Below are 13,122 nucleotides of genomic sequence, written 5' to 3'. Positions count from 1 at the left end.
GTTGGCAGCCGTGTGAGGTGGTTATACTGGATTCTCTTCAATGGTATTTTAATACAGAGCTTTTCCTATTGTCCACAGACCCTGTTTCATCCCTGAGAATGCTCATTCCCCAGGAGCAGAGAAGCTTCTCCCTTTGGAATATTTCTTTAGGAGGAAGGGTTTTTTTAACATCGAACTATTGGTGCCACCGTGGTAGTTTGGGATTTTTGGAAGGGGGGCTTGCTGCGCCAGCTGCTGGGTTTGTGGGTCCTGGCAAGCTTCATTCAGCAATTCTGGCACCCATCTGACAAACTCCATGTCCAGCAGAAGGTATCCAGGTACACCCACTTGGTCAGTTCACCACTGCTTCAAAAGGTTTAGGTTTGTGTCAGTCACCAGTGATTTGGAGGAAGGACTCTCTTTCAAACCTGTGATCATCATGTCCAACCCATGTGCACATTGTGGGTTCTCTGTTGCACCACCTGGCCAAGCTGTCTCATCTTGGCTGAGGTGGATGCAGGGTGAGGATCTCAGGGCAGTGATTCGGGCGTAGCTGGGCTCTCTAAACTTGGGATGCAGAGCTATTCCAGGAAAATGTCCTGTGTGATGACTCTGAGCTGCTGGGGCCAGGAGGCAGATTCGGTGTGTGCAGTGGGATTCTTCCCAGTCCCCAGTCTGGGACCTCTTCTGGGGTTTCTGGGCAGGAGGTAACAATTTAATCCCAGGCCTGGTGCTGCAATTGCTGATTGTCCATCTCTCCTTCACTTATACCCCTTAATTTTGCTTTAATTTTGCACAGAGGTGCTGAGCCTTGTGTGAGGGTCAGAGTTGTGAGAAGAGCAGTGGGTGGTCAGTGGGCTGCATGGGTGGGATTAACCCTGGTCCTGCATTTTCCATGCCTTTTGTCCCATGTCCCCAGCCCTGAGGAGCTGCAGGTCACCTGCACGGGGGTCCCTGCACAGCATCCCACCCCTCTGGCACCCCAGGGTAAGCTCCACTCTGCCTGTCCCTGCGTGGACAAAGGCAACCTGCAAGGACTCAGAGCTCTAGCTGGGCTTAGCAGCTTTCAGCGCAGAGCACTGAATCCCACGGGGAGTTTCCAGCCTTTCCATCATCTGTTGCAATCCTGTGGTTATTATGGATAGCAATATCAGTACCTGGAAGCTCTTTGGTGGCAGTTGCTGTTTCAGAGGCTATTAAGCTTGCAGCTGAACACCTCTTTGTCTAAGCTGGCGCCTAATCTTTCACATGACAATATCTTTACAGCAAGACCCATCTGGAGCCTGAGTCAAAATCAGATTCGCTTTCACTTGAAACTGCAGATTTGGAGAATTACCCTGTGTCAGCAGGAGAGGGGGGAGAGATTTTTGCTAAGAAGATGAAGGAGATATTTCCTTATCTGTGAAAAGCTACAAAATGGTGTGCTGGTTTTGGCTGGGATGGAGTTAATTTTCTTCACAGTGGCTGGGACGGAGCTGTGTTTTGGATGTGTTGATGACACTGGGATATTTTGTTGTTGCTGAGCAGAGCTCACACAGATCCAAGGCCTTTGCTGCTCCTTGCACTGCCCCACCAGTGAGGAGTCCCGGGGGCACAAGGAGCTGAGAGGGGACACAGCTGACCTCAAGTGACCCAAAGGATGCTCCATACCGTGTATTTGATGATATGAAGCTGCAGGAAGAACAAGGAGTAAAGTTGTTTGTCTTCCCAAAAACACACGCAATGAAGCCCTGCTTTCCTGGGGATGGCTGAACACCTGCCTGCCCATGGGGAGTGGAGGATGGACTCCTTGTTTTGCATGTGTGGTTTTGCTTTCACTATTAAATTGTCTTTATCTCAACCCACAGGTTTTCTCACTTTTATCCTTTCAGTTGTCTCCCCCACCCCACCGGGGGGGGGGGATGAGTGAGAGGCTGTGTGGGGCTGAGTTAAACCACGACAAATGGCAGCATTAAATCTTTGTCAGGAGATTTTAGCAGGGATAATGTCTTTCTATGTCAAAAATCAACCCAAACAAACCAGAGATAATGGACATTTAGGTGAAAGCAAATGATCTATGATTTTTGAGCATGCAGGAATCTGGGTAATGAACTACTTGTTCAGATGTCTTCTTTTGAGTTCATTAGCTTTGTTCCACCCTCCACTTGGTATTTTAATATATATTGTAAAACACTCCTTGCATTACATTGCTATCCCCGTCTTTCAAAAACTAGAACAGCTTAGTTCATAGAATCATAGAAAGGTTTGGGCTGGAAGGGGATTAAAATATTATCTTGTTCCACACCCCTGCCATGGGCAGGGACACCTTCTGCTATTCCAGGTTGCTCCAAGCCCTGTCCAACCTGGCCTTGCACACTTCCAGGGATGGGGAAGCCAAAGCTTCTCTGGGCACCCTGTGCCAGGGCCTCAGCACCCTCACAGGGAAGAAACACTTGAATTCTCTCTTGCTGGAGACCTGAGTTTGGACATGATGTGGAGGATGAAATAGAGGTTCACATATTTTCCATGCTGCTCACTGCAGAGCTGGGAAATTACTAAGCTGACACCTTCCGTTTGTCTCCGCGTTTGCAGTGCTGTGATGCCCCTGCCAAACGGGGAGAGTTATGGATGGGAACTGCTGGGGTTTTAATCTTTGCTGCTGCGAGCTGGAGGCAGCTTTCAAAGGGCTCCAATGCTGTATTTCTGAGAGTTTTGCTGTTCAAGGAGGGTTGTGCTGCAGAAATGCGTCCCCCCAGCTGTCCTTCTCTCTCTTTTTCTCTGAATTCCTTTCTTTTCCTTTTCCTTTTCCTTTTCCTTTTCCTTTTCCTTTTCCTTTTCCTTTTCCTTTTCCTTTTCCTTTTCCTTTTCCTTTTCCTTTTCCTTTTCCTTTCCTTCAGAGATGGAAGATTGCAAACAGTTCCTGAGTGTGAATAATTCCTCCTCACCTTTGTGGGTTCTTCTTCTAGCTTATGTTCAGATATACATTTTTTAAAATTTTTAAGTAGTCTTCACAAAAACCAAGTTTTATACTCCCACTCCATCTCTTCATCACTCATGAATCCTGTTTTTTATCAACTTAGGTGGTTTTTTTAATTTGTTTATTTATATTAATGTGAAGAATTTCTAAATAGTGTAGCAATTTTTTTTTCTTCCTTGACTCTATTTTTATTAGAAGGCAACTTGTACAACATGATGTGAAAATATCCTCATATTTTCTAGTTATGCTTTATATGTCTGGCCCTGTGGTGACCCTCTGACCAAATAATATCCTCATTCACTTAGATATCCTCATTATAACCATTAGGTTAAGTGCTGAGCAGAAAATGTATATACTGTACCTTAAGTTTCTAATCACTGTGGCAGAGTTTAGATTGGTGCTATCTTTTTTTAATGGCCAGCAATTCAGTTTCTTGGATGAGGTAGTTAATTGGTTCTTTATTGTCTGTAGCCTCAGCAAAGCTCTTTTTTCCCTTTTGTGTTTGTGAAAACCTCTTACCCTTTATTTTTAGTGGGTTTTTTTTTGAGAGGAAATAGAAAAGACTACAAAGTGCATGTGATTTTGCAGGGATTTAGAATTAAAAATCGCTTTTCCAGCGCAATGAAAAATCCCAATGAAGCAAGAATGTGTAAATAAATCTGAAACTCCAGCTGACCTCTGAGTCCTAAGTTGAGGAGAAGGGCCACTGGGGGATATGTGGAGGAGTGAAATTTAAGGAAAATTCAGCTGGAGACTTTTCATTTGTTACTGGCTTCCAGAACTTTTCAGCCACAGAGGTTAGAAACTCATAATTATCCTTTAGCACAATTATGATGATTCTCATGTGTTCACCTGCCACTAGCAGCTGAAGCTGAGTAAAAAAAGCTCCTGTAGTAATTTAAGACAATGAAGTAAGGAGAATTTAGGAATATTGCATTAGGCACCTGAAACTGTATCTGTTTGAAAGTGCTGTGGAACTGCTATTTCATGGATCTGGGCTGAGGTGCCAGGCGAGTAAGAGATGTTTGTGTGCATGGAGTAGCTGCAAAATCAGATGTTTTTTATTAAAAATACGAGCTAGAGAGTCCCAGTGTGTACTCAGAGGTGGGTATGGTGTGTTGGCTCTCCAAGAACTGAGCAAGACCTGATGTTCCTGCAGGCAGGCAGGGACACTCCAGGTTATGAGAGTGATCCCACTCCAATGCCTGAATGCTGCAAAATATTGCAAAAAAATCCCTCTTATTTTCTTTGAGGAGGAGGGTTTCAAGTGCTGAAGTGCCCTTTTGACTGAGAAGGTGACGTTGAGGACTCTGGTTTGTTGTGGCCTGTCGAGGGGAGGAAATGCCAACGCTGCACTTTCACCTTTTGGAGTGGAGGTTGTTTTCCTTCTTAATAAAATTGAGGCCGTCCTGGTCTACTTTGAGCTGTGGGCTCCAGCCTTGAGAAACTCATTCCTTGTGGGTCACTAATTCTGGGGAGGAGGGAGGCCTGACATCTCTCTCTTGGGAGGTGTGGTGGAAAGGTCATGTGCAAAACAGGGAGAAATATATTTGTTTCCTCTGCCAGGTACTCACTCCTGTGCTCTTTCAGCTCGGGTGTTTACAGATGATGAATCCAACCCTCAAAAATCTGTTCCAATATTAAGTTTTTTGGAAAGAGATGCAACCAGTTTTGGGTTTCTGCAAACACAGGGGTCATGGTGAAAAATACGCTGAGTTCAGAACAAAAAATTAATCCAGGCCCTGAAAGGACTTACTTTGCTAACAATATTAATATTGGTGCTGGAGATAGAGCAAGTCCTTGTAGCTCAATGAGTTTGTCTCAGAACTTGTTTATTAAGTTGTTTTAGAAGAATTTTCTTTCCAATGAGGGTGATAAAATCCTGGCACGGGCTGTCCTGTGAGGTGGTGGATGCCCCATCCCTGAAAGAGTTCAAGCTCAGGCTCTGAGCAAGGTGAGGCTGTCCCTGTTCATTGCAGGGAGGTTGGAGTGGGAGGCCTTTGCAGGTCCCTTCCAACCCGAGGTATTCCATGCTAATGAAGTGATGGCTCAAATCTGTGTAAGGCAGGGAAAATCACTGCATGGTGCTGTTTTACAGAGAAATAGTGTGGGACGAAGCACATTGTGAAGCATCAGTGTGCTGGGGCAGGCTTTGGGGAGGACAGGGAGCAGCAGAAACCTCAGAGGGACCAAAGGCATTCCCAGCAGGAGCCTGCCTGGCTGTAGGAACCTCTCTGGACATCTGCAAGCCCGGGGTGGATAAGCTGGTTTGCAGCCATCCTCAGCCCCACAGGGAGCCATGAACACTTATGTTAGCTGTGCTTACAGCACGTTATTCCTTAGCTCTGCACTTACACAGCACCACTAAGCACCTGCTAATGCTCTGGAGGATTTTTAACCATGCCTAGCTTGATTAAATACAAACGGAGCCAGATCTGCAGGGGAAATGTGGCTGTAGTCACACAAAATCCCCGTGCCTCATGTGGGGTTTGTGTCTCCAAACAAGCTCCTGGTGATCCCACCACACTTTCTGCCTGTGACCAGCACGGGGTAGGACAAATGCCCACTCGAGGCACTAAAATTTTCCTTGATGCTTTACAGAGGTTAAATAAAAGCAAGGGATGTGCTTCCTGAGCAAGTCCCTCTGATTTACAGCCATGTGGGCGAGACCAGAGCCACTTACATTTGGAGAGCAGTTTAGAGAAGGAGCGCAGCAGCAGTGAAACAGCTTTGAACTCTGCAAGGTGCTGGTGAAATGCCTCCCTTGCCTTCTGTCCCACTGGGACCTGCTCCCCTGACTACTTTGGAAGCTGTGTGAAAATCCTCATGGCTTTGTGGTTTAGGGCCAGGTGCGTGCCAAAGGCTCACAGGGAAAGGGGTTGTTTCATCCACTGGGAATGCCCAGATGCTGGGTCCAGCCTGCTCCTGGGCTCTGCTGGGATGGCAGGCACTGGGGAGGCTGGAGTGGGAATGTTCCCCCTGGGAAGAGGCCGGTGGAATTGCAGGTGGAGGCCGAGGAGAGAGGGGAGCAGCGTTCTGAGTAAATTGTCAGCAGCCTTTCTGTGTGTCCTCCCCTAGCCTCCACTTTCTCCTCACCGACATATCTGCGATGTTTATTAAGAGATGACAAGTCTATCAGGCCTCATAAGCAGCCTTTCACAAGGAGGAGATCTTATATCCAGAGAGCATCATCAATCTTGTCTCTGCTCTGCTCTTCTGAGCAGCTGATAGCGAGCAAGGCTCCATCCTCTTCCCCCTCCTTCCCACCCCTTCCCCTCTCCTCCCCTTCCCCAGCCCTCTGCAGCACAGCAGGAGCCAGCCGAGGAGAGATTGGATTTGCATAAAGTGCTTGTGGTGAAGACAGGGAAGGAGCAGGAGAAATGCAGCGCCCACCACCTGGGTTGGAGGTGGTCCAGGGATGCTGGATGAAGCGCACCCCAATCTGCTGCCCAGGCAGCCAAAGACTGCCCAAATCTGGGGAGGATTGACACTGAGCAGGGCCAGTGTGTGGGTAGAGACCAGAAAATCACCCTCCCTAGCTGAGGCTGGTGCTGTGCTGGTGGGGGCAAGGTGAGGAGTGATGCTGCAGTCCAGCTGTGCCCTTGTGATGCTCCTGCCCGAGGAAGAGCCATGCAGACCTGTTGTTGTCCAGAGAAATTGTGATTGCCTCATCCCTGGAAGTGTTTAAGGCCATGCTGGGTGGACCTCTGAGCAGCCTGGTCTAGTGGAAGGTGTCCCTGTCCATCTAGATAATCAGATTATCTCTGGGGTCCCTTCCAAGGCAGGCCATGCTGTGATTCTGTGACTCCTCCATCTCTGCTGGGAGCTGTTGCTGTTTCCTGGGGGCAGAGGCTGCTGGAAGAGGGATCCTGTGCAGGCTGAGCAGATGTACTGTCCTTTATGTGAGACGTAGGGTCAAATCCATAGAATAATGTGCAAGGGGTCAGAAATCCCCTCTCAGACCAGGAATTATCACTTCTGTTTCTGTTTTACAGAATTCATTTTCTCTTTTAAGTGAGTTTGGTGTTTTGTTTTGTTTTGTTTTGTTTGGTTTGGTTTGGTTTTTTGTTTTGTTTTGTTTTATTTTTTTTCTGGTTTGGTTTGGTTTGGTTTGGTTTGGTTTTGTTTTTGTTGTTGTTGTTTTGCATGATCTGCACACTTGACACTCATGGTGAGCTGATGGGTTGGAAAACCACCGTTACCTTTTCTCCCTGACCAAATTAAGTTTCTAGTTATACCCTCTGCCTCTACTTTACACTTCCTTCTTTTATTTTTCCTTTTTGAAATTCTTAAAATTCCTTCCCTCTGCTTTTATCTGAAGACCCTGGCTGTTTAGGACTGAATTTTGTGTGCAGATCCAGCCCTGAACAGTAAGAATGTGCTAAGAAAAGCTGCCCATTGCCTCTTAGAAATCCTCTTCTCGCGGCTCTGCTCATTCTGGCAGTGCCTTGGTCTCAGGGGAGAAGAGATGGGTTTACTTTTAGGAGCTTGTTAGGTAGCATAACAGTGAGCTTTTCCCACAGTTTTTTGTTCCCTGGTGTTTCCAAGAGTTTTATGGCAGAGGGAGGGAGCTGAGTGACCTGTGGGGGAGTGGGTTTTAACTTGTGGCAGCTCAGAGCTGAGCCTGGATGTCCTCCTGTGTCTCCATTGCTGGAGACAACTATAAAATCACCTTTATCAAATATATATAAACCTCCACCATGGATTTAGGCTATCAGGCTTGCAAGTGTGGGACGAATGTTGACACATCCTCGTTAAAAATGTTGCTAAACCTTGCATATCTGATGTGCTTTCTTTTTTAAACTAAAAACTGCAGACAAATATAACCAGGATGCACCTCACCAAGTTTTGCAGAGACAGACAGTTTCTGTCTGAAGATGCATCAGAAGAGCTGGCAATTTCAAGGAGTTCCCATTAAAACTTTATGATGAGAAATTGAACACAAACCTCACAGAATATTTAAAGCATTAAAACTAACCCTGTGTGAAATGTCCCACCCATCCCTTCAGGAGGAGGCAGGAGTTTATGCTCTGTTTTAAGACTCCTCAAGCACAGCCTCAACCAGGATGGCACAGGAGCTGCCTGTGTTAACAGATCCTCGTGGGACATGTGGAAGAGAGAAATATGAGGCTTTCTTGGAGGCATTTGGAGTCTGATCCCATTCCCTTGAGCTTGGTGGGAAATCTGTTACTATGCTGTACCTGGAGCTCAGGCCCCAAGCTGCCAAAAGAATTTGGCTTGGATTGAATAAAAAAAAGGCTGAGGTAAAGAATTGAGAAGCGGGGAGGTGGCAGAAAATGGCTCTCAACTGAGTATAAAGGCCTGACAGGAAGGAAATTATTTGCTGCATTTATTGTTTAGGTGTGAAGGGATGGTGGGAGTTGCCCCAAGATCCATTTGATTCAGTCTTGTGTTTGTGATGGCTCCAGCTCTGTGTGGGTTAGTGGAAGGCAGAGAAAACTGGAGAGCAGACAGCTGCAGGGGGGACTTATTCCCATTCTCCTCTGTCTTTCAAAGGTCATTGGAAGCCCAAGGGTTTATATCCCTTCCAAAATTCTGTAGCATTATGATTAGGTGTCATTAAACTTGCTGCCTATAATGTGCCCAACATTACCCTTTTGATTAATACACATTTTCCTCCTGTCCTTTTCCTTGGGAATGGGGAGGGAACAGTCTGACACATCCTTCCTGTGCCCTGGATTCCCAGGATCCAAGGCAGTGCCAGCACTGTGAGTGCAGGTTTGCTGGCTGAGCTAGGGAGACAACAACTGGTGCTGCAGGTTTTGGTTTTGTGAGGTCTCTGTTTCCCCAAAGGAAGTTGCTGGTTAGTAGTGGACCTTCTAGAGGCAAAGATAATAATTCCTGGCTTTGTGGAAAGCCCTAAACCTCTTGTAGCCATGCAGCATTGTTGAAACCCAGAAACCTGGGAGTTTTGAGCTTTCTGTGCTTTCTGGCACTGACCCCCTGGAGAACGCTGCTTTGGACTTGAGGCCTTGGAGAAGGCTTCCAAACTTAACAGAGTTAAAATCACTGGTGTGTAGTTGGAATAAAAGTGTGTGATTTCACATGGTGAAGGGTTGGGAATTTGAAGATTTTAGAATATGGTAATAGGTATGGGACAAGATGGAGGATTTTGGGTGTTGTCTCTTTCTGTCTTTTTCTTCCTTCTTCTTCATGATTTCAGGTGGTAGTTTTTGGTTGGACAGTTAGTGCTGCACTGTGGGTCACAGGAGTTTGGTTATTGGGTCAAAAGTATAAATAATACAGGTGTTAGCTCTTTATTGGACTGTTTAAATGACCTTGTAACTAGCTAGGTTCAGCTCCAGTTTGCTCCCTTTTAGCTGGTAGCTAGAAGTGTTGCAGAACTCTCTGTACTTCAGTTAAGTTTTAATAAACCAAGCCCAAACACGAGAAATTCGTCTCCTTTGTGTTTTTAATCCTGACTCTGAGTGAAGACAGAAGAAAATGAAGACAAGCCATTAAGTGGTGCAGTTGCCACATTTACAAGTGGTACCCTGTGTGAGGAAGAAGAACACCTGTTTTTACACCACATTTACACAGCATCACCTCACTGAGAGAGGTGTTCTGTGTCCCTCCCTGCTCACTCCATTGTGGCTCAGCCTGGGCCATCAGCCAGGAGGGCAGGTAGCACTGAGGGAAATCAGGTATTGCAGGCTCTCCATCACTGCTGTACCTCTGTTTTGGTCTTCAAGGGACTTCACATGCTCCATGACCCCTCTCCTGGAGCAGATAGGCAGGGGGTTTTTCCTCACACCCATGCAGCACTTGGTCATTGATGTGTTTCCCCCCCCTCCTTTGCTATTCTGGACATTTGCTTCCCTGGGTTGGGCCTTTCCTAGGAGGAGGCTGAGGAGGCTGGAAGAGGTCACCTTTTGCTGTCTGGGCCTGTAGTTCGTGGCCAGCCAGCAGTTCCTCCATCAAACGGGCTCTCTGGCTCAGCCTCCTTTGGACAACCATCCATCATGGGGGTTCCCCAACCTCCCTGTGCACACATGGCTGGGAAGATGGGCAGCAGCAGCTCAGGAGAATGGAGCTGGAATTACTCTCATGTCCCCTGAGAGCATCAGGTCTGCCAGGGTCACTGCCAGGAGAGGCCATTAGAGAAGCACGTGGAGGAGACCCCAGCCAAGTGATCTTATCCTTTGCTGCGTCTGTGCTGCTGCAGATCACTTTCCTGGTCAGGAAGGCTGTCCTGGGCCATGGGATGGGAATCTGTGGTCCACAGGGAGACCCTGCTCTATGTAGGCAACTTTTTGAGGAGCTGCCAAGAGACCCTGGATTTTCTGGAGTGGCAGCTCTCCTGGTGCAGAATGTCTTTTCCACTGCTGCAGAAATGGGTACTGTGGAATCCCACAGTTTTTGCCTTGCTGCCATCAATGAGAAAGAGGGAAGAGTAAGAGTTTGCTCCATCACTTTGATGCCGTTTGGGTTTTGCCTTTTTTCCTTTATACATTCTCTGTATTCTTCACACATATATTTGTAGCTCTGTGGTCTATTGTATTAGTGACTTGTTTCTCCAGTACTTTTCCATGGCCTTTCTCTAGGCAGAAAGACAAAACAAATTCCAGAGCTCCAAGCCTCTGGAGTACAAAACCCCTGTGCTGTCTTGGTTCTTCCTGGGAACCAAGGTTGAGAATAACTCTTTGAGATACATCTTCATGGACAAAGTACAGCTGGTGCCAAGGGAGGGGCTCCAGAGAAGGGACTTGACCTGGGGGGGAATTGCATCACCACTTGTCCTCCTAATTGCTGCCTTTCATCAGTTATGCTAATTTCTTAAAACTTATAAAATGTACTCATCCCTGCGGGGTTGGGCTTTTATGGACATATTTCCACAACTACCTGTAGAAGCCTTCAAATAAAGATCCCCTTTTACATTACTTCCTTACTAAAATTATCTCCAGTTTCATTTCCAGGTTGGCAAAAACTTCCGTTTGCTCTGAAGCACATGTTGACTCAGGAGAAAAAAAAGCCCCTTCTTGAATTAGAAATGTCCCAGTGATGAACCAGCCATCTCTGTGTCTGGGTTTTGCTCAGCTGCTGAAGTTTCAGTGCTCTGGCTTCAAACACCAGCGTGGCTGTGGTTGTGCTATGGCTGATGGACCCCGTGGCCACTGAGGAGCCCGGGGGGGGGGCATTCCTCTCTCTCCCAAATGTGGAGAGGAGCAGCTGCAGCCTCCAGGAGAGCCCGTAATGAGGCCAGGATCTCCAGCACGGGGGCTGCTTTCTGTCAGCTCTTGGAGGAGCCCGCGGGTAATTACCTCTCCTGTCTGCTCCTCGCCGCCGCTGCAGGTTCCAGCGCTCGGATGCATCATTCTAAATTCCGATGGAACGTTGTCAGGTCAACATGCTGCAACACGGGAAGGGATTTTACATCCTAAGGACTGCGGTGTCATTCCTGGCTGCGCTGCTCGCCTGGTGCTTTTTTTACCTGTTTGAAGGTGGGTTTCATGCTGTGGGGTTGTGGCTGTGCTGGTCTCCTCTCTCCAGACCTCTTGAGCCTGTGGTTGCCACCTCAGTTTGGTCTCACATTTGGAATATTCTGTATCGTGCTGGACGAGCTGGAAATGGCAGCAAGAAAGAAGGTTGAGAGGAAAGAAACCCAGGTTAGAGATCACTATAAATTGCTGCAACCCTTCCTTTATCTGATGCTATCGCCTTTACAGTGGGAAAACCTTTTTATAAGGCTCAGTGTGGTGCTTTATCAGCTGTTTTTGAGTGCACAACCTTGCCTTAGAGTTTGAATCTGTGCTTTAATTGGCCTCTGTCTACAGAACTGGGCAACGAACCCTTCGTTGTGCAAAGCTGCATCAGCTGGGAAGGGCATTTTCTGTCAACAGAGAGGAGGGTCCTGGGGGGAACATTTGTACCTACCTTTGGCAGCACTGAGGAAGGACATTTGACCACGTGAACTGCATCTTGCTATCCCCAAGGCAGCTCAGCTGCCTGGATGTTTTGTACAGCCTGGCTGGAAAACAAACCTAATCAAACAGCAAGATCTGGCCGTGCTGTGGACTGAGAGGAAAGTTTCCTTTTCTGTACTGCTGGGCCAAGGACCAGGTGTGTGATCCTGTCTGTCCCTCCTGGCCGTCCCAATGCGACTTGAGCTTGGTAAAGGAATGGCATCGACCTTCTGCAGAGAAGGAAGAACCCTGGTGTAGACAGATGAAGAAGTGGCTGAAACAGAGTAATATTTTAAGCTGGGGAGAGCAGAGTGGGCCCTGCCCACCACGAGCCAAGTGCAAGTGGGACACAAAGGGGGGAAGTGATGGGGTAAGGAGAGTGCCAACATTTCTGTGCCTTGGTGCAGGTGTTCTGCTTCTGTCTCAGCATTTTGCTTCACCTGTGCCTGCCATCAGCCTGTTGGTGACTGGGGGACATCTGGATGGAAGCTGGGGTGAGCACAGAAGCACCAGGCATGCCAGCCCTGGAGCCAGGGTGGCAAGGGAGGCAGGTAAAAGTGTCTCCAAGAGTACAGTCCCAGACCTGTCCTGGATTTGGGGCACGGTTAAGAACGAGAGCAGGGTAGTGCCTCTGTTTGGAATGATGCTGAAACTTGATATGGAGGGCATGGCATGGGATTTGGAGGGTGATGTTGGCATTCGCCAGTGGATTTTTAAATTTAATTTCCATTCTTGCCATTCTCCAGGACTGTTATCCGTTCGGCCAGGAGGTGGCTCTGGAGCACGCTGTGGAACCGGGCACAGCCTGCAGCAGCCACGGCGACAGGGAGGGAGAATCTCCGAGCGTCACCAGTTGTCGATGGAAGGCAGATGGAGCTTCCTTGGAGCTTCCAGACGGGATGCATGCGTGTCCTCTGACACACATATACAGAGGCAGCCTCGGTGCATTCCCTGACACCGTGTGCTCTGATGCAATGTTTAGGAAGTGGGGAACATGCTCCTGGTGCTGATAACACAAGCTTGGCTCGGGCTGTCCTTTGGGAGCAGGGATGACTCCGAACGTGGCGTCACAGCAGATGTAGGCTGCTCTCCAGAGCTCCGAACCTGTGGGGAAAGTTGTTGTGCGAGGCAGCCACTCTGAGACGTTCAAAAGAGGAGCTGCTTTTGTGCTTGCCAAGGTCCCCAAGTGCCTTGGTTTGAAAGGCAGGTGTCTGCTAAGGAAGGCAGCAGGAACCTCTCTTGAAATAGAATGTGTAAAGCCCC

This window comes from Cinclus cinclus, chromosome 8 (assembly GCF_963662255.1).
Source record: "Cinclus cinclus chromosome 8, bCinCin1.1, whole genome shotgun sequence".
Taxonomy (NCBI): Eukaryota; Metazoa; Chordata; class Aves; order Passeriformes; family Cinclidae; genus Cinclus; species Cinclus cinclus.
Note: the sequence above shows the minus strand (reverse complement) of the source record.